The sequence below is a fragment of the Eptatretus burgeri genome, chromosome 8 (assembly GCF_056783735.1).
Source record: "Eptatretus burgeri isolate ZD-2024b chromosome 8, Ebu_testis_v1, whole genome shotgun sequence".
In the NCBI taxonomy this organism is placed as follows: Eukaryota; Metazoa; Chordata; class Myxini; order Myxiniformes; family Myxinidae; genus Eptatretus; species Eptatretus burgeri.
In genome coordinates, this window is record NC_140968.1 from 22416776 (window position 1) to 22435076 (window position 18301).

The 18301-nt window shown below is 45.8% G+C and overlaps 1 long non-coding RNA gene across 1 annotated transcript in view; it reads right to left on the minus strand.

Annotated features, from left to right (window-relative positions):
• LOC147021292 (uncharacterized) overlaps positions 1-14814 on the minus strand; it is a 58577-nt gene extending 43763 nt beyond the window's left edge. The window contains exon 1 of the long non-coding RNA XR_015060744.1: positions 14332-14814. This is a non-coding gene — a long non-coding RNA (uncharacterized LOC147021292). The remainder of the gene's footprint in view (positions 1-14331) is intronic.
• Between the last annotated feature and the right edge of the window lie 3487 nt (positions 14815-18301).

Below are 18301 nucleotides of genomic sequence, written 5' to 3' on the forward strand. Positions count from 1 at the left end.
ATTGACTGAGCATGTCGCGTGCTGGGGAATTAGCAGGCCACTACCGTGGCCGTTGTAACGGGATAATCGGACCGACGGAACTCGGAGATAAAACCGCTCAGGTCGCACACGGGACGAGCTCGCTAAGGCGCTCGTTCCGTATGGGTGCCGTCGAGGGTGTGAAGACTCGGTAGATCGCCACGTGGTCTCTAGGTATTTTGAGATTTGACAAATAACCCTGTACCACGTGGTGGAAATATTGACGCTTCACTGTCCAAAACAAAGGACACGTATTCTCCGGAGTTTTCCGGAGAAGTACGATCTGAATTCCGGGCGATCGGTCGAGCCGAATTGCGGCTCCATCTAGTGGTCGTGCTCGCGGCCGACACCGCAACAATATATCCATTGATACCCGACATATAGATGTGTCTTTTTCTGATTTATGAAGGAGGTATTTTTGTGATTAAAAGTCAAAATCTTCTTATTCTTCTTCACACTTAGCCGTGATGTCACACCCGAGAGTCGACCGCCGGATTTGTACCGTCTCCGGATGATGACATCGCGGCACAATTTCACTCAAACGACAAATAATTTTCGATTTTCCACAAATATGCCGATTTCGATTTTGCGTCCTTGCTGCTTATCTATACTAATAAAAGACTGTGTGTGTGTGTGTGTGTGTGTGTGTGTGTGTGTGTGTGTGTGTGTGTGTGTGTGTGTGTGTGTGTGTGTGTGTGTGTGTGTGTGTGTGTGTGTGTGTGTGTGTGTGTGTGTGTGTGTGTGTGTGTGTGTGTGTTTTTTAGAATTTGGAATGGAGTCCCCCAAGGACATGCTCAAAGTATCCACCTTCATTTCGGTAAGGGGTCACGATTCACGAACCAAGCTGTGAAGTTTTCTTTTTTCAAAGTTTTGTGCCGAGGAATCTCTTCAGGATCGTTACTGAGCCCAGGATGGCTTCCAACTGTAGTTTGTTTGTAGTGATATTCCCAGGGATGGTTTTTAATATCTCCGTGAGGTTCTTCGTCATCACTGGTACAACTTTGGCATTCTTAAACTTCCAGGATCTTTTCACTTCTTACATGAGGTCTTGGTATTTGGTCATTTTCTTGATTTCTGCATCGTGAGTCCAAAATCACCGGTATTATATTAACACCTCAAATAGCAATGCCTTCCTTTTTTTTTGCACCTAAGTATGATATCTGGTCACAATGATTTGTTTTCGATGTTCACGCCTGATAGGATCACAAGGTCATACGTGAGTGGTACTTCAATGTTTTCAGTGATTGATTTTGGTTCATTTTCCCACAAATTTTCTGGAATTGGAAAATCAAAGTTTTTGCAGATGTGCCAGCAGATTACTTTGCAAACTCTGTTGTGTCGTTGTGTGTACAGGTGTTCTGAGGTTTTTTTTATTTTTTTTCGTGTTTGGTCATTAAGCGTCATATATCATTCTCTTTCCTAACCCGATCTCAACCCCTCACCTTTCTTATTTATATTTTTCCTCCTCTCCCCCACCCTTTTCTCTCTGTCCCCTCCTCGCTCCCCCGCTCCTCATAAAATGCAGCACTCTCCTCCCACACCTCTTCCGCTCTCTCGCTGTTTTTGCGTGTGTGTGTGTGTGTGTGTGTGTGTGTGTGTGTGTGTGTGTGTGTGTGTGTGTGTGTGTGTGTGTGTGTGTGTGTGTGTCTCAAGCACCCCTTCCTCCTGTATTGAATAGCAATGTTTGGTGAGGTATCGCTCTCCACAACCTCACCCATGACTCCCCCTTCTTCATCCTCTCTGCCTCCCCTTCCCCCTCTCACCCTACACCTTCTCTATCTCTATCTCTCTCTCACCCCTCCTACTTTAGTGACCTGCCAGTGAAGCAACGGGTTGTAATTCCTCGTATAGTAATACAAACCAAGATGGTTTCATGCTACACCAAAAGCCGAAACACCCTGTTTGCCAGAAATTGGACGAGGTTCGTCAGAAATACCCAAGTGTAGATCGGGCCTCGAAAATGTTCACTTTTATGTTTGGAACATGTTACAGAGCACCGTTATGAAACAACAGAGATGGCAAGAGCTTGTGGTTATCAGCCATGATTGAGAGAGGATGCCACTCCCACAATTAAGCGGAAGAAACAGCCGTTGATCGAAACTGTAACACCATCTCTACCTAGCTACCAGCATATGCACACGGACGATTTGAGCTGTAAATCAAACACCTGGTGCCATTGCCAGGCAGTTACCACAAGAGCACCTGAAAATAAATATCTATTATCAACATAAATTTCTACAAAACTAATGAACCACCATCTATTTATAGTGGAGAGAAAGTATGTATGCATCATCATCTACTCCTTCGAGAGGATTTGACCAAGGATGATAAAAACTTTCATGGTCCTCCCTCCCCCTCCACCATTACCCTAACGATCCCCCATCAACAATCACACATACATCACAAATGGTATACCGGAAAAGTATGAAACAGGATGATCCCGTAACATACAAGACATCTGGTCAGCCTGCGACTGTGGGACAAAGCATTTGTCGCCTATTTTGTCCATGGTGTCCGAAAGTGCCTGTGCGGTGACTGTGCTGTGCCATGTCATGCCGTGCCATGCCTGGGCGTGTCCGTGGCAAGTCGTGTCATTCCGTGCCGTGTTTCTGCGGGAGTAATATCAAAGAATACAAAAATATAATAAATCAGAATATAACTGATTTATCAATGAATACAATTGAATAGGACTATCAATTATAAACTATCAATAAACTATCAATTGAATAGGAAAATAAAACCTACCAATCTGTAGTGAACATGTGACCGGCGTTTTCATCTTCACTGACACCTCCATCGTCGCCATCATCGTCTGAATCGCTAACACAAGCTTTGAAGTGATACGGCTCCATAATTCCCCCAGAAGCATTTCCATTACTAATTTTGTCTCTAATAGTTTCTTCAAAATCCCACTCATCAGTTTCAACATTCTGCGAACCTTCAGACTTGCTAATGACGGTGGAATCAGTATCAGAATCTGAGCTCGAAATACACTGTTTCTCTATGTAAGCTGCCATTTGGATCAAGGTGGGTTCAATGTCTGACGTCACTGGCAAAAATTGATATGTTAGAAATTCAGAAAAAAACATCCATGTTTCTGGCAGCAGCCACCAGAGAGATTGTCTACTTTCATCTTGTGTTCAGCCTTCGGTGACTAGCACGGTGTTGAAACGTGCTCTGAATGAGTTCTGAAGCAATTTTTCATTGCTTTAAGGCTGGCTTTTCTAATCATGTAATATGATTGGAGAACTGATAACGTAACAATTTTTTCACAGGTTATTTCATCCACTAAACTGTTGGTGAGAAACAAAGATGGATACAAAACATTCATTTTGCAAGTCAGAACAATGAAAATGCTACTCAGGCTTCAAGTCAAACAAGGTTGGAAAGTATTTCAGCAAATCTAACATGATAGTTTTCCAGATACTTTTCTATAACATAAAGAATACAAGAACACCACTCAGTAGAGGACATACCTCCACAAGGCTAAACAGATTATGTGTTGTAGCCCATTGATAGGCCAGATCTGCATCTGGACCTGAACCAAATTCTAATCAGCTTGTTCTTGTCACCTACCAAACTCGTCCACCAAGTTTCGTCTGAATTCATCCATAACATTTTGAGATATCGTGTGAAATATAGTTTTAGCCCGATCTCTCAATGATGAAAAATCATCGCATCCAGATCAGGATCTTCACCAAAATCTAATCAATTCATCGTTATCACACACCCAAACTGTCCACTAAATTTTGTCCGAATGTATTCCATAACATTGTGAGATATCCTGCTCATAGACAGACAGACAAACTAAACAGACAGATAGACAGTGGTGAAAACATAACCTCAGTCCACCTTCGGTGGTGGAGGTAACAAGAAATGGAGAACAACAAAAAAAAACTAGAAAGTATAATTTGATGTGAATGCGTCAATGGAAATGCCTCAACCTGTTACGTTTGGAGAGAGAGAAAGAGAAAGAGAAAGAGAAAGAGAAAGAGAAAGAGAAAGAGAAAGAGAAAGAGAAAGAGAAAGAGAAAGAGAAAGAGAAAGAGAAAGAGAAAGAGAAAGAGAAAGAGAAAGAGAAAGAGAAAGAGAAAGAGAAAGAGAAAGAGAAAGAGAAAGAGAAAGAGAAAGAGAAAGAGAAAGAGAAAGAGAAAGAGAAAGAGAAAGAGAAAGAGAAAGAGAAAGAGAAAGAGAAAGAGAAAGAGAAAGAGAAAGAGAAAGAGAAAGAGAAAGAGAAAGAGAAAGAGAAAGAGAAAGAGAAAGAGAAAGAGAAAGAGAAAGAGAAAGAGAGAGAGAGAGAGAGAGAGAGAGAGAGAGAGAGAGAGAGAGAGAGAGAGAGAGAGAGAGAGAGAGAGAAAGAGAAAGAGAAAGAGAAAGAGAGAGAAGAGAGAGAGAGAGAAAGAGAGAGAGAGAGAGAGAGAGAGAGAGAGAGAGAGAGAGAGAGAGAGAGAGAGAGAGAGAGAGAGAGAGAGAGAGAGAGAGAGAGAGAGAGAGAGAGAGAGAGAGAGAGAGAGAGAGAGAGAGAGAGAGAGAGAGAGAGAATCAGTGGAAGAGAAACATCAGATACTTCAAACAAGCAAGAGTTGTGGTCTACAAAATGATTTTCAAAGAGCACATGACCTTTGACCTGTTCAAACTATAATTGAATCAATTCATCTTTGTATTACAGTCCATAGTTATGCCAAGTTTTATCAAAATCCCTTCAACGGTTCACAAGTTATTGCGGTAACTAAAATCTGCAACTTTCAGCTAAAGGTCACATGACTTTTGACCCTTTGAACCCAAAATCGACTCAGTTCAACAATGAATCATAATACACCTTTGTACGAAGTGTGTTAAAACTCCCGTCAGTCATTCACAAGTTACCGCGGTCACAAAACTTGCTCACAGACGGAGGCACGCACGGACAACCAGATGGACAACCCAAAAACATAAAAATTGATAGTTCATGATTTAAAAAAAAAAATCTTAAGACTGTCAATTCAAACCTGAGATCTGCATCATGAGAAAGGTACTGAGACCATGACATGAAACCAACCCCAAGAAGATTGTGAAGCTCTACCACTTTCAACACAGTTTACATGACAAGTGACAACATCTGGCAGTTAAGATCAGAGTCATGATCCGGCGATTCAGTCCAGCGATTTGTGTCAGCTCTTTTTGCAATTAAAATTTTCCCTCTCCACCATTACCTTGAGACCACGGTGTCATGGTTTCCTATTAAGGTGTAAGTTGGACTTTAAAATAATTTGTCCAAACCCAGTCCAACTGGTCAAACCCCATGATGCATTAGCAAGCCTATAAAAACATTTTCCAGATGATGCAAATTTCATGTGAGAGATTTATTTCGGCTAAATCACAAATTGCATTCCAATTCACTGTACAAAAAGAAAGACATTCCATTAAGCATTCAGTGTAATAATAATTTCTTGAGGATGTGGAATTGCATATTCAGTCACGTGACAAGTTGTGTGTTTTTCTACAACTACCAGCTTGTACGAATTGTTGAACAGAAAAAGAAACCCATCGATCGTTCTCTCACCAGAATAAAATGTTTATGAAGTTCTTTCCTCCAATCATGTTCTCATCTGTAATCCTTTAAGGTTCCAATCTCTTACCATTTAATGTGAACCCCAAATCCCTCCAATGATGTGTTTGATCCCCAGCCACCCCTCTCCCCTCCCCCAAATCCCCTGGGTCACATTCATCCTCCCTCCCTTCCCAAATAAGTAATTTGGTCAATATTATCTCCATCATGCTGTTCAACCCATATTTGTTCACCTCTTGTCTGTTATCCTCTCTCCTCCATCATCAATTCTCCCATGAGTCTCAAACTTGTTTTTAAAAAGCTTTTAATTAATTTACAAGCCGTGTTTTTCTTGACACTAATCGGATAAAACTTACTATTGGAGACAAAAGCAGGAGCCTAATAAAGCTGCCAAGCCAATTAAGGATGAGGATGAGGAAGGGTCCTAATTAGGTGAGGTATTTAACCTTATATGCAAACGAAACAGGGTTAAGTATATGACTGACCACTTTACTTGCACAGGGGTATATTTTGGTCAGAGTATCGCTCAATGGCATACTCCTCTAAAAGATGGCATAGAATTGAGGTCACCACTGCAACTCCAACAACCAGCATAATACATGTCTCTACCGGAAGGATATTCCTCCTCGTAATGCATAAGATGGTAGCTGCAGTTGGATCAACTTATTTCAAGAAATCAAGCCCACTGAAGAATCCTAATAGACAAGCACATTACTGTTGAGCTGAGCTATCTTGCCATCTACAGTTTTACCTTCTTTTTTTTTAAGTGACGGGTTATATTTCCTCGTAAGTGGTGATCTTCTCTATATCACTCACTTGTCATAGCTTTTCAGCAACGAGAATGATAAAGACATACAATTTATCACAGACAGTTGCCTAACCACCATCATACACATCTCAGGGAAGACCTATGACAGCCAGACTTTGAGTGACTTCCATGATCATGTCATGGTCATGAGGTAATTGCAAATAGCTTAGACAATTTTTGCCAAGCAATTTTTCTTTATGTTTGTTGATGCATGAGTAATTGAGCACACCATGATGCAGGAAAGTATGAAGGACGTTTTTTTTTAAGATGTGTAACTTGGGTTGCAGGAGGATCACTTTTCAATCTTCATGGCCAAACACTGGAAGAGGTTTAGCCTATTGAATCTCTTGGCCACATCATTAGCCACGACTTCTCCTTGGCCAACGACGTAGAAAAGTTCACCAACAAAGACAGCTGAAGACTGGGCATCATCTGTGGATCCAAGTTTTTTTATTTGGAAATCAGTTACTCACAGTCTACAAGACCTTTGTCCATAGCTCAATGGAGTACTGCTCTCCTCTTTGGGATGGTGGCCCACCCAACATCATATGTCTCTCCTGGATTCTGTGGAATCTAAAGATCTCAACATTATCTGATGAAGCTGAGACACAATGTCTGTTGCTTTCACATTGTAGGCAGGTCAGTGGTCTCTCTAATTGTGGTATCTACCTCTTCTCCACGATTGCTCCATCTACTTTCTCAGTCTTCTGACCCTCCCTAGAAACTCCAGTATGCACCTGCTCTTCCCATAACACCCTCCTGATTAAACTTCCAAAATCGAGGCTAACTGCACACCTCAAATGCTTTGTTTCTCACTTCTCCCATCTATGGAACCACTTTCCAGAGGTCATTCTTTCTCACTCTTCCCTCCAGAGATTCAAGCAGGCAGTGCACCACCACATAATTTAATCCCACATCCTGACCTATGATCATTATTATCCCGATTGACCATTCCTAATCCAGCCCACTTACTTGATGGTTTCAGTGTTTCCTTCCTTCCTTCCTTCCTTTTTCTTTCTTTCTATGTCTGTCTCTTATTGACTCCCCCTCGTATTTTGAACTGAACTCCATATATTTTAATTGTTGAAAAAAACCTCCTCAAATTTATCTAGTGGCCAATTTTATTTTTTTTTTCAGCTGGTCCCTGAACCTTTCCTTCCCTATGCAACATGTAGGCAACATGTTTTGCCTTGGAGGATTATCTCGTTCTCCTCAACACTACAGGTTTCTGTTTGTAGTTATATTCTCTGGAGTGGTGTCTGATGGAGAGACAGTGAGCACCTTTACAGCTTCTTTGTTTGGAGCATAATCATGTCTCTTTGAAATGTAGTGTTTTTCCTCACTTGAGAAGGTGCATTGAATATTTTTTTACAGCGCACTTTCCTGCTGCTTGGAGTGGCTGCAAAGACATAGGGTTGCCCCTATAGGAGACCTGCGACTCTTTGCTCGAGATATTTTTCTTCTTTCTATCAACACAAGATGTTCCATCGTTTCCCCATGCCCATCTTCATCACTTCCTCGCGTTCTACTGAGTTGAGATGGGGGAGGAATGCAGGTAAGCTGGGTGGTTGGGATGAAGTCACGATTATTGGGTTGTGGTGTTCTCAGGTCATGGAGCAACGGAACATGTATAATGCCTTAATGCAATGCAAATGAACGTGTGAAATAAAAACCAAGTGATTAAAAATGTGTACTAATAAATTATAAGTGTTGTGTAATTGTGTCGTCTGAAGGAAGATTAAGGGAAAGTTAAGTAAGGAGGCAGTTTGGTCTTAGCGGACAATTCAAACGAGCTTTTAGCACGATATGCAAATTAGCCAGCACCTGTGTTGCACAGCACATGCCACGAAGCTCGTGGAGGATTTACAATTACCCCTAAGAAATGGGGAGAAAAGGGGGGAAAAAAAACCTTTCTTATCCTTTTCCAATGCATTCAATCACAGTCTACCCAATATACAAAGGGAAGGGACTACTCTGAACTTATACCATGGAAATAACTAAACTGAGGGACCCACCTGTATGTTGTGTGCAATTGCCTCCGGGGCCGGTCCCTAGAACAGCAACAGTACATCATGACATTTCAAAACGTTGTGGACAGATTCGGACGAAACTTGGTGGATGAGTTGGGTAGGTGACAAGAACAAACCGATTTTATTTTGGTGAAGGTCCGGATTGGGATCCGGCCCATCATTGTAATACAAAACGTAAAATGGTCAGCTTGATGGAGATATGCGCTCTTCCGAGTGCTGTTCGAGTTTGCTCATGCAAGTACGTTTTCAGGAGCATGCGATGTAATGAGGAGGGGTGATTAATTAATGAGATTGAACATGTGCCATGCAAAATTCCATTTCATCTCGATTGATCATTTTCAACATCCAAAGCAACGATGAGTCAATAAAAAGCGTCTCAATTCGGGTTTGCACCTGACAAAAGACGAGGTGTTGAAGCAGCACATCGAGAGGAGAGTCTTCCTGCTCATAGACAGGACGCTGAAGGGGATTGTCAAGTCATCTGCTTCTACGAGCACTGCTCTCCCTCTCATTTTACAGCTATTGGCTTGTATAATTATCCATTTGTTGCAGTGAAACTTGTTCAGAAAACGAGTGGAAAAAAATTAATTCGGCCAACCAAAATTTTGAAATGATTGCCCTGCAGGGCAACCTCCCACCAAAAAGTTAATGCTCGAGGCTCAACAATAATTAAAATATCTTGCCCAGGAAACAAGTGGGAATTTTTAATCACCATAAACATAAATATCCCAGGCAAGAAAAAATGATTATTAAAAAGATTAAATCATAATCATCATCATGTACCATACCTAATGCAAGCATCGGTGCTGCTGAAAGCAGGTACTGTACGAAGCTACAATTATGGTGGGGTCGCTATTCCGACTGAGGAAGTCAGGGCAGGAATTTCTAATTTGTTCAGGATGCCAGCGATAACTCGAGTACTCTTCGCCAAGGACACTGGGATCTTTTAACATCCACCAACTAATGCCGGCAGAAGGAAGGCCAGTTTAACGGCCATCCGAGAGAAGGCAGACATGCTGATGAATCACCCTGCCTGTGAAACACCGGGTTGATCGTTTGTAGCTGGACAGAGATTCATACCCAGCCGAGACAGCTGAGAGGCACGTGTGCGTACTTCTAGTCTCGGCCATCCTGCCAGCCCAAAGATATAGAAAATCAAGTTGTCGACTTCTACTCACCACTAAAGAATGATGACTGCCCAGTCTGAGTGGTGTCCCATAAGCTGGTAAGCTTGAGTATGGGTGAATCCTGTCACAAGTTCAAAAAGAAGCGAGAAATGGCGTATCACCAGTGGGCCAATTCAGCATTGTGTCCATGAAATAATATGATCCACTTGGTGACTGGTGTCCATGACCAGCACACATGAGAATATGCTGCTCACTAAAGAGGGTTTGATGAAACTAATCCTGCAGTTGAAAGGAGCAAAGACCCACTGAAGATAAGGCCGTGAACAAGTCACCCAGTACCAAACTCTGTGTGGTGCAGAGAGCAAAGCGCTGCTGGAGGAAAGGGTCACAAACAGACATGTGGTACGAAACTCTGCAAGTCAAGAGAGGAAACACGTCACTGAAGATAGGGCTGCGATGCGGTTTAACTCCAGTGAACTTTAGTTTAACTCCAGTAACACTCAAATCGGTGAGTCATTTCCACGAAGGTGGAAATCGTGAACTACCAGGTAAGAAAGTGCCATCACACTCAAGTTAAAGCTGTCCTCTCACCTCGTCCCTTGAAGGGGAGGTACTGGAGCCCAGTAGTAGTGTTGGGCAGAATTGATTGTTTCAAAAACGGATAAAAACCATGCCTACACTACTGCTATTGGTTGAACAAGTAAAAGTACTAACAAGTTGGCACCGATGAAAAGTAGACTACAATATGATATCTGGGGTATAAATATCAGAACAAATTATAATATACCATTATGGTACACCACTATACTAAAGAGATGCTTGATTGATGTTCGCAGAGCTGACCTAAACAAAGGCTTTGTGACAGTCGCATTTTAAGAGGGGTGCAGAGGGGCAGGGGTAGGGACTGGTCACCAAATTCAAAACCAGTTTAACAAGTTGACCCATAATTTAGCTATTCTCATAAAAAGTATGGATCATTAAGATGCTTGTGTTATGCGTGAGATTAAATATTGGTTTACCAGCAGAAATATCATGCCTCGAGAAATCCGTTTTTAAGTGTTCGATTTATGAGAATAAAATATGATCGACAAGCGAGGTACCGGTGATCCTGTTACGAATCTGGAAGCCTTTCGCACACAGACAGTCAGCAGTCCCCGTAGCTCAGTTATTTCGATAAGTATATGTTTATAGTTAGGGCCCCATCCCCTATGTCTAACGGGAATTACATGTGTGTGCTGCGAAGTTCCTTTATAGTTAGTATTTTTACAACAAATCCCCTTCACTTCTTCAAACCGCCGACTCCATTGCCCACGTGTTTTTGGCTGAAGGCGTCGGTGGAGCCTCCATCGCATAAGATCGAGGCTCCGCTCCGAGTAGAGGAAGGGCATGGAGCGTTTCCTCCAGCCAATGGGCGAACGGAGAGCAGAGCCGAGGGGCTCCGGACAATGGGAGGCCAGAGTGCCGGGAACTACTACGGAGCCTCTACGGGAGGCGAGCCTCCGAGATGTCCCGACACACACCTCGAGACGCCCCGACCAATCAGGAGGCTCGTCACCTCAGAGCTCCGACTCCGCCCAGGAAAGGAGGGGGTTCCCCTCGTCCAATCAGGAGGCGAGTGGCCGGAGAAGAGAAAGAGTAGAGTGGTTGTCAGGACCAGAGTACTGCAGTGATCGTGGCCTATTACTCTTGGTCTGTTGTGGTGGCTTGGTCTCGGTCGTGGTCTGCAGTCCTTCATGGTAGTTCCTCGTGGTGGTGGTGGTGGTGGCCAAGCAGCCAGGGCCGTGGGTCCGCGGATTTCGGGACGTGGGTTTGAGTCCCACCGTGGTGGTTGGAGTTCGGTGTGACCGCACGAGGCGGGAAGGTACCCGGCCAGGCTCTGTTCCCCCAGCTCACCTTCCCTCTGGGCTGAGGGCTGAATAAAGATCCACAGGGTCCAGTGTGTGTGTGTGTGTGTGTGTGTGTGTGTGTGTGTGTGTGTGTGTGTGTGTGTGTGTGTGTGTGTGTGTGTGTGTGTGTGTGTGGTGCCAGTCTGTAGGTAAAATTGTTTAAGTGTTTTCTTTTCATTGTACATTGCTTTTATTCGGATAACTCTGCTCTGTGTCTCCCTCCCTATTGTAAAGAAATATCTGTTAAATGTTCCAGTTCGTTGCCTGTCGTTTCTACCATTGACCCAGCATGGTGCGTATTGAGAATTAGGGAGGCCGTGTGCCGTCATTTGTAACGACGGACTCTGGTAATTCCGCTCGGTTACACCGGACCGAGGTCGCTAGAGTGACCCGGTTTGACAGAGTCCGTCGAGGGTGTGACTTCCCCGGTAATTTAACGACGTGGATACTTAGGTATATTGAAGTTAGGCAATTAACCCTACCCCTCGCCGTCAAAATATTGGCGATCACGATCCGCTAAGGGACCCGTGACCTTTCGGACTTATCCGAGAGTCATGACCAAATTCCGGGGTGTTCGGTGGAGACGACCCTACTGCTCCCCCTGTGGTCATTTATCGCCGCCGAATCCCGGCCCACAACACTACCACCGATCTCGATGCCAACTGGATAGGAGGCGGAAGCTCATCTTTGAAGCCATTTGTCCGCCATCTTTGAAGCCATTTGTCCGCCATCTTTGTTCTCCCAAAATGAATGAATGGGAAAGTGTCCTCACACTCAAGTTAATGAGCTTCCCCCTCAATAACTGAGGTGAATGCCACTTACTGATGAAATGTGATTCTTCTTCTCCTTTGATCACGACCATTGTGGTTTTTACAACCGTAAGCAGCACACGATGGCATTTCATAAATAATATCACAATGTTTCAAAAATACTGTGATGAATCGGAAGACCAAGAAGGAACCCGAAGAAGTAAAGAGCAAAGATGGTGTCATGAGGAGGAACCTGGATGGGATTCGGGTTTCAGCCGCTACTTCACTACCCTCAAATCCACCCGGGCGCAGCCAAGTGAGACTGACAGAAACATTTCTGTAAGAATTCACTCCTCCTAGGAGAGATGATGAAAGAGAGGAATGAAGAGTAAAAGAGATGAAAAAGAAGAAAAAAGCAAGAATTAGAGTGAACTCGTGCATGCCCGTAGGTGCGTGGCCGTACGTGCAAACCAAAAAAAAAAAAAAGCTTTCAAACCGCGTGCCAGAAACAACCACTCAGGCCGTTCCTTCGCTCTCACGTGCCCGTACGTGCGTGGCCGTACGTGCGTGGCCGTACATGCAAAAAAAAAAAAATACATATATATATACTTTAAAACCGCTTGCCAGAAACAAACACACAGGCCATTCCTTCGCTCTCGCGTGCCCGTACGTGCGTGGCCGTACGTGCGTGACCGTACGTGCGTGGCTGTACGTGCGTGCCCGTACGTGCGTGGCCGTACATACAAAAAAAACTTTCAAACCGCGTGCCAGAAACAACCACACAGGCCGTTCCTTCGCTCTGGCATGCCCGTACGTGCAAAAAAAAAAAACTTTTAAACAACCACACAGGCCGTTCCTTCACTCTCGTAAACGACGACTGGATTGGGGCATTGTGTTTATCTATAAATGCGAATAAGAAATCGAGAAATTATTAGAATACAGTAAGTCATCACTATCCAGAAGTAGTGCGTGCCCGTACGAAATGCTCACATCATTCCACGAATTATCGCCGCCATTGAAGTAACAACTGCTGTGATACTTACACACACACAGAGTTAATTAAAATCCAAATTAAAATCAAGTTTACCTCCCTGTCTTTGCTAGCCATGACATTCGCTGCCATTGACCATTGCCACTCCTATGTCATGGTGAGGCGACAGGGTAGGATTTGTAGGAGACCTGAAAGTACAGTGTCATTAGGTATTCCATGTTCGAATTGTTTTAGTTTGAAAATAATTAAAAAAAAAAAGTTTGCAAAGCATACCACCAAATTGAGATGTATTTCGTTGGCACGCTTGTTGAGTAGAGCTGAATTCCTTAACACTTCCAAAGGCCACACAGTTTTGACAATTGGAAACAAAAACAAGTTGTGCACTTTTTTTGATAGATTATTTTCGGAACAATTTTTCTTCAATAAATAAATAATAATAAAATTGTCTTTTTCTTCAATAAATAAATAATAATAAAAATTGTCTCCATGTACACACCGTTATCTCGATAGCACCTCTTCATAAACAACATTGCTGAGGAAACGGCGCTTCTTCTTTGTTTCCTCGTCCAGGGCAAGAATGCGGAGGCTGCTGGATCTGCCAACGTTTTGATAAATTATCAGTTTTAATGGCCAATTATTCAATTAGCACCAACGTATTTTGCCTTTTCACAAGGAAAAACACAAAGAGAAGAGGAAAAACCCCGTAATGGCGAACGCGGCTGAGGTTCTCTTCCCCCATCGCCACGCATTCGCAGCAACGTGTCCTGTCATTGGTTGGTAAATAAATGGCGGCAGCAACGTGTCCTGTCATTGGTTGGTAAATAAATGGCCGCAGTGACGTGTCCTGTCATTGGTTGGTAAATAAATGGCCATAATTTTGGAAGCACTTGTCCGATTAATATCAAACCTTCAAAAGGCACATCCTCAGGTCCCCAGCAATATACCTGGCAAGTTTCAATTTGATCGGACCAGTGGTTGGCGAGAAACAGCGGTCACGGACACACAGACACACACACACACACACACACACACACACACACACACACACACACACACACACACACACACACACACTGCTGGACTTATAGATAGATAATGAGAATTGTGAAGAAAAAAAACGTAATAATAATAAATAAATAAAATTATAAAGAAATGTGAAAGAAACAACACGCACCTTGAAGCAAGTACTATTTGTGTCGACGCAAACAGGATTTTCTGTGCTGAGGGAGAAGGAATATGGCAGCAGGAGTCATGACCGCCCGACCAGTTAACGTTCGGCACCCTATCCAGTTGGCATGGAGATCAGTGAGTGCTCCACACGGAAAACGAACCACGTGATCACCAACCTTCTCGAGTCACCGTTTCTCACGCACAGATATGCTTCGACGGCACATCACGTGGTTATCTGACATCATGACGAGATCGGCTTGAGAGAGCGAAGGAAGTGCAGAGAGGAAAGAGGAAGATCGTGTGTGAGAAACAGTTTGGTGAGCGTCGTGTTGTGAAGAAGAGGAGTTGCCGAGTGAACCTGAATGGTTAATGGCTACTTCAGCAATACAAGGAATTAATGTGATTTCGAGCATTTCTTTTCCTATTTGCTCTCAATGATACGGAGCTCAATGCTGGATTTGTATCCTTAATCTCTCGATTTAAGGCCCGGTCACACCTTGACGTTTTAGCCAGCGATGGCAACGTATTAAAATGTATGTAAAACGCTGGCATACGTTGAACTTTTGATGTTTTTTTTTAAAGATTCGGACGTATTCATAGCGACTTGGTCTTATGTATAACGCATTGGTAACGGACACAGAACATTTCGTTGTGTTATAGATAACTTATACCAACGAATGCTGAACCTGTTGTCGGCCTACACAACCGATGCCCAACGATAGTCTAACTTAGGCATAGCGCGTTGCACGCATCGCCGACGATGTCGTGACGTAGCCTATTAAAAGGCTGACGCACAACGATTCGAATCATAACTGTCGTAGAAATGGAAGTGTCAACATCGCAGTCACACCGTGGCGATCTTGCCAGCGTATGCCGACCTAAGAAAAATGTGTCTAAAACGTTGGGGCACGTCAAATACGGTATGAGTAAGTTTGGTATACGTGAGTAGAACGCTAAAGTACGATATCATACGTCGTAGTAAGTAGAGTACGTCAAGAAATTTTAAACATGTTCAAAATTTTTGGACGTACTCGGCGTATGACACACGTTCCGCATGCGATGGGGATAAGTTTTACACACGATATGTGGACGCTCACACACGTCCACAAAAGCTACTTATAAGCTACTCATAAGTCGAAACACGTCGCGGTAATGTCTTTTTTACGCGAAACTTATTTCTAACTTATGTTTGACGTGCTTTGAACCAATTCTTTACGTAGTCCCAACACACATCGATGTATGTAGACGTATTCCAATGACGTCTTCCGGTCGACAAAAAAAATAAATGAACGTGTTTCTAACTTACAACTGCCATATAAAGACGTGTTCCCAGCGGTTTTGGGAATTGGTATATGTGGTATAGCCTGCGGGCCTGCGGGGCGGGGCATGATGATGGGGGGAGTGGTCGTCGTGAGCATCGTGTCTGCCAGGAATATAACGAGTGCGCGCCGCCTGAAGCGTCGTAGTGATGCCGTAGTCGCCCGGCTTGTGAGTGTACTGAGTACGTAATAAAGGAGAGCTGCGGGCAAAGTACGCCCGCGCTCGCGCTTGTGCAACACAGCCCGGCTCGACTGTTCCCCCGCTCGTGTCTGCCTGCTAAGCATCTCTATCACGACACTACAGTTGGCTGACGAGGATCTTCGGATCGGCGTGTGCAGGGTGGTGGCTGGGTTCGGAGTGGCAGCGAGTAACTCGGCGCATCTTGCGCGGTTCGAGGTTCCGGAGGAGTACGCATCGCGAAGAGCATCTCGCAGGTTCGCTCGCGCACAGGCTCCGGAGCCAGGAGGCTCACCAGCGCGGTCCAGCTCAGGCATGACAGGGAGTCGGGGCATGGCGCACGGACGCGTGCCCGCCTTCGTCGGAGTCGACTTCGGCCACGTAGAGTGGGCAACGGCCGCGCTCAGTGTTCGTTTTATTGAGGCACGACAAATCGGGGGAATGATTTCTGCAAAGCCACGGCTAAAGAACGAGGACACGCGGTTCGGCTCGAACGCGGCGTTGGACGTCGCGCAAGCTCTGAAGAATGTCCGGGGTCTCGATGGTCGGTGCGCAGCAGATGGTCCGGAGGTCAGTGCGATGTGCCAGGCGCGCACGGCCGCGCGCACAGTCTGCGGCGCGGGTCGTGGGTGAGCGTTGCAATGCAATCACTCGGACGGCGGTCTGAGCACTCGAGGACATCTACGGTGTGTGTGCCGAGAGTCATCGCCCATCGTTACAGTCATAGATGGCGGTGTGCGAAGCGGTCCTTCTGTCCCGGGTCAAGACCTACTGCCGGAATGGTGTTCGGTGCATGGCGTGCACGGTAACGCCCCGGGTCGAGTTTTGCAGCCTGGGCACGGAGATTCCAGCGACCCGGAACGGGAGATGTTGCTGGTGTTAGACCTGCCTCCAATTGATCCGGAGGTGACAAGATCAGTGGCAGGGGAGGTTGAGGTGACCGGGGCACTGATGCTGCCCATGTTGAGCCTGGTTTCAGTTGGTCCTACGGTGACAGGACCGATGCCAGTGAATGTCGAAGTGATCGGGGCACTGATCGGGTGTCGAGTTGAGTCCACTCGTGCTGCCCTCGCATCGCACACGTATGCTGGTGAAGCGCTGCCGGCGGTTGGCGGGGCGCACGTCGTGATTGCCCAGTGGGACCAGCGGGTTGCGCTTCCGAGGTTCATGGTGCGAGGGGAGGGGCCCGCCCTTTTGGGTCGGGACTGGCTGGCGCACCTCGGGCTGGATCTCCAGTTCGTACTTCCAGGTGTGCCGGTGCTCTCTTCGATGCTTTCGTCGAGACCCGAGGGCGAGGTTCTGGCGGCGGGAGCCGCATTGATGCAACGGGAGCGGCGGTTCGTTGCTGCCTGCAACGGTGGTGTGCGGTGCGGAAGCAGCGGGAGCCGTGCCAGCTCTCGCGATGAGCTCTCGCGCGTCGGCTGCGTTCATGGTGCGGGGTGCGCCTGTGTTGTTCGGGCAGCTTCAACGGGTTGCGGTGAGCCCGTGGCGTTAAAGGAAGTCGCGAGTCGCAACATCGAGTCGACAACCAAGAGACGGACTCGTGATGTGGGTTATGGGTTGCTGTTCATTGCATATTTGTTTTTCATTGTTCGAGTGATGCGGTTTAACGTTGTTGAAATAAATGCCAACAGTTCCTGTGTGAGAGTGGGTTTGGCGGAGATCAATCGATGGGTTTTGCAGTATGGTCAATGTGATGTGGTGGCTTTGGGAGCGGTGGTGGCGAATAAAAAGGTTTGGTTGGCCTTCCATTGCCCCGGGCCGCGGGTAGTTGCTTTGTCATGTGCAGGGATTTTGCCGAAAGAACGCGCTGTACGGGAAAATGAGTTTGCAATGGTTCCAATGTTATTCCTATTGATTTATGACGAGCCTATGGTTGAAGTGTGGTTTGAATGGAGTTGCTACCATCTAACTGCCGTGTGGGTCTCGGAGGCCCACTCGGAGCCAGGACTGGTGCGCTGGTCAGCGTTACCCCCACCTCTGGTTGCGGCAAGGTCAGACGTGCCTGGCACCGGGGGCGCAGCTCTCTGTGTTCGCTCAGGGCCGTTTAGACGGGCGTTGGCATCTCAACTGATTGTGGTGCGTGGGTTGTTGTGGAGCATTGGTTGCATCCAGCCAGCGGCGCTGTTCAGCGCCCCCATCCAAGGTCAATCGAGTCTGGCGCTGGCGCCACGGCTTCCAGACAGTGGGCTTCTGGCCTCGGAATATTTATCTGCTTCAGGTCTGCCTGGGGGAGATGTGCCGCCTTGAGGGCCGGAGGCGTTTGATGGTGCCGGGGGAGTTTTGCTCGGGAGGTCACCGCGGCCTCGCCGAAGGCCATGTAAGCATGAGCCGCCTGGGGGCGTTTCCGCTGTGTAGTGCTGCTGTGCTTCTCGCCTTGCTGCTTCATATCGGTGACGCGGTCAGAGTTTGGTAGGTGCTGTGTGCACCTCAGTCTTCGGAACCTGGCCGTTGCAGCTCCACTAGCTCGCTTCCAC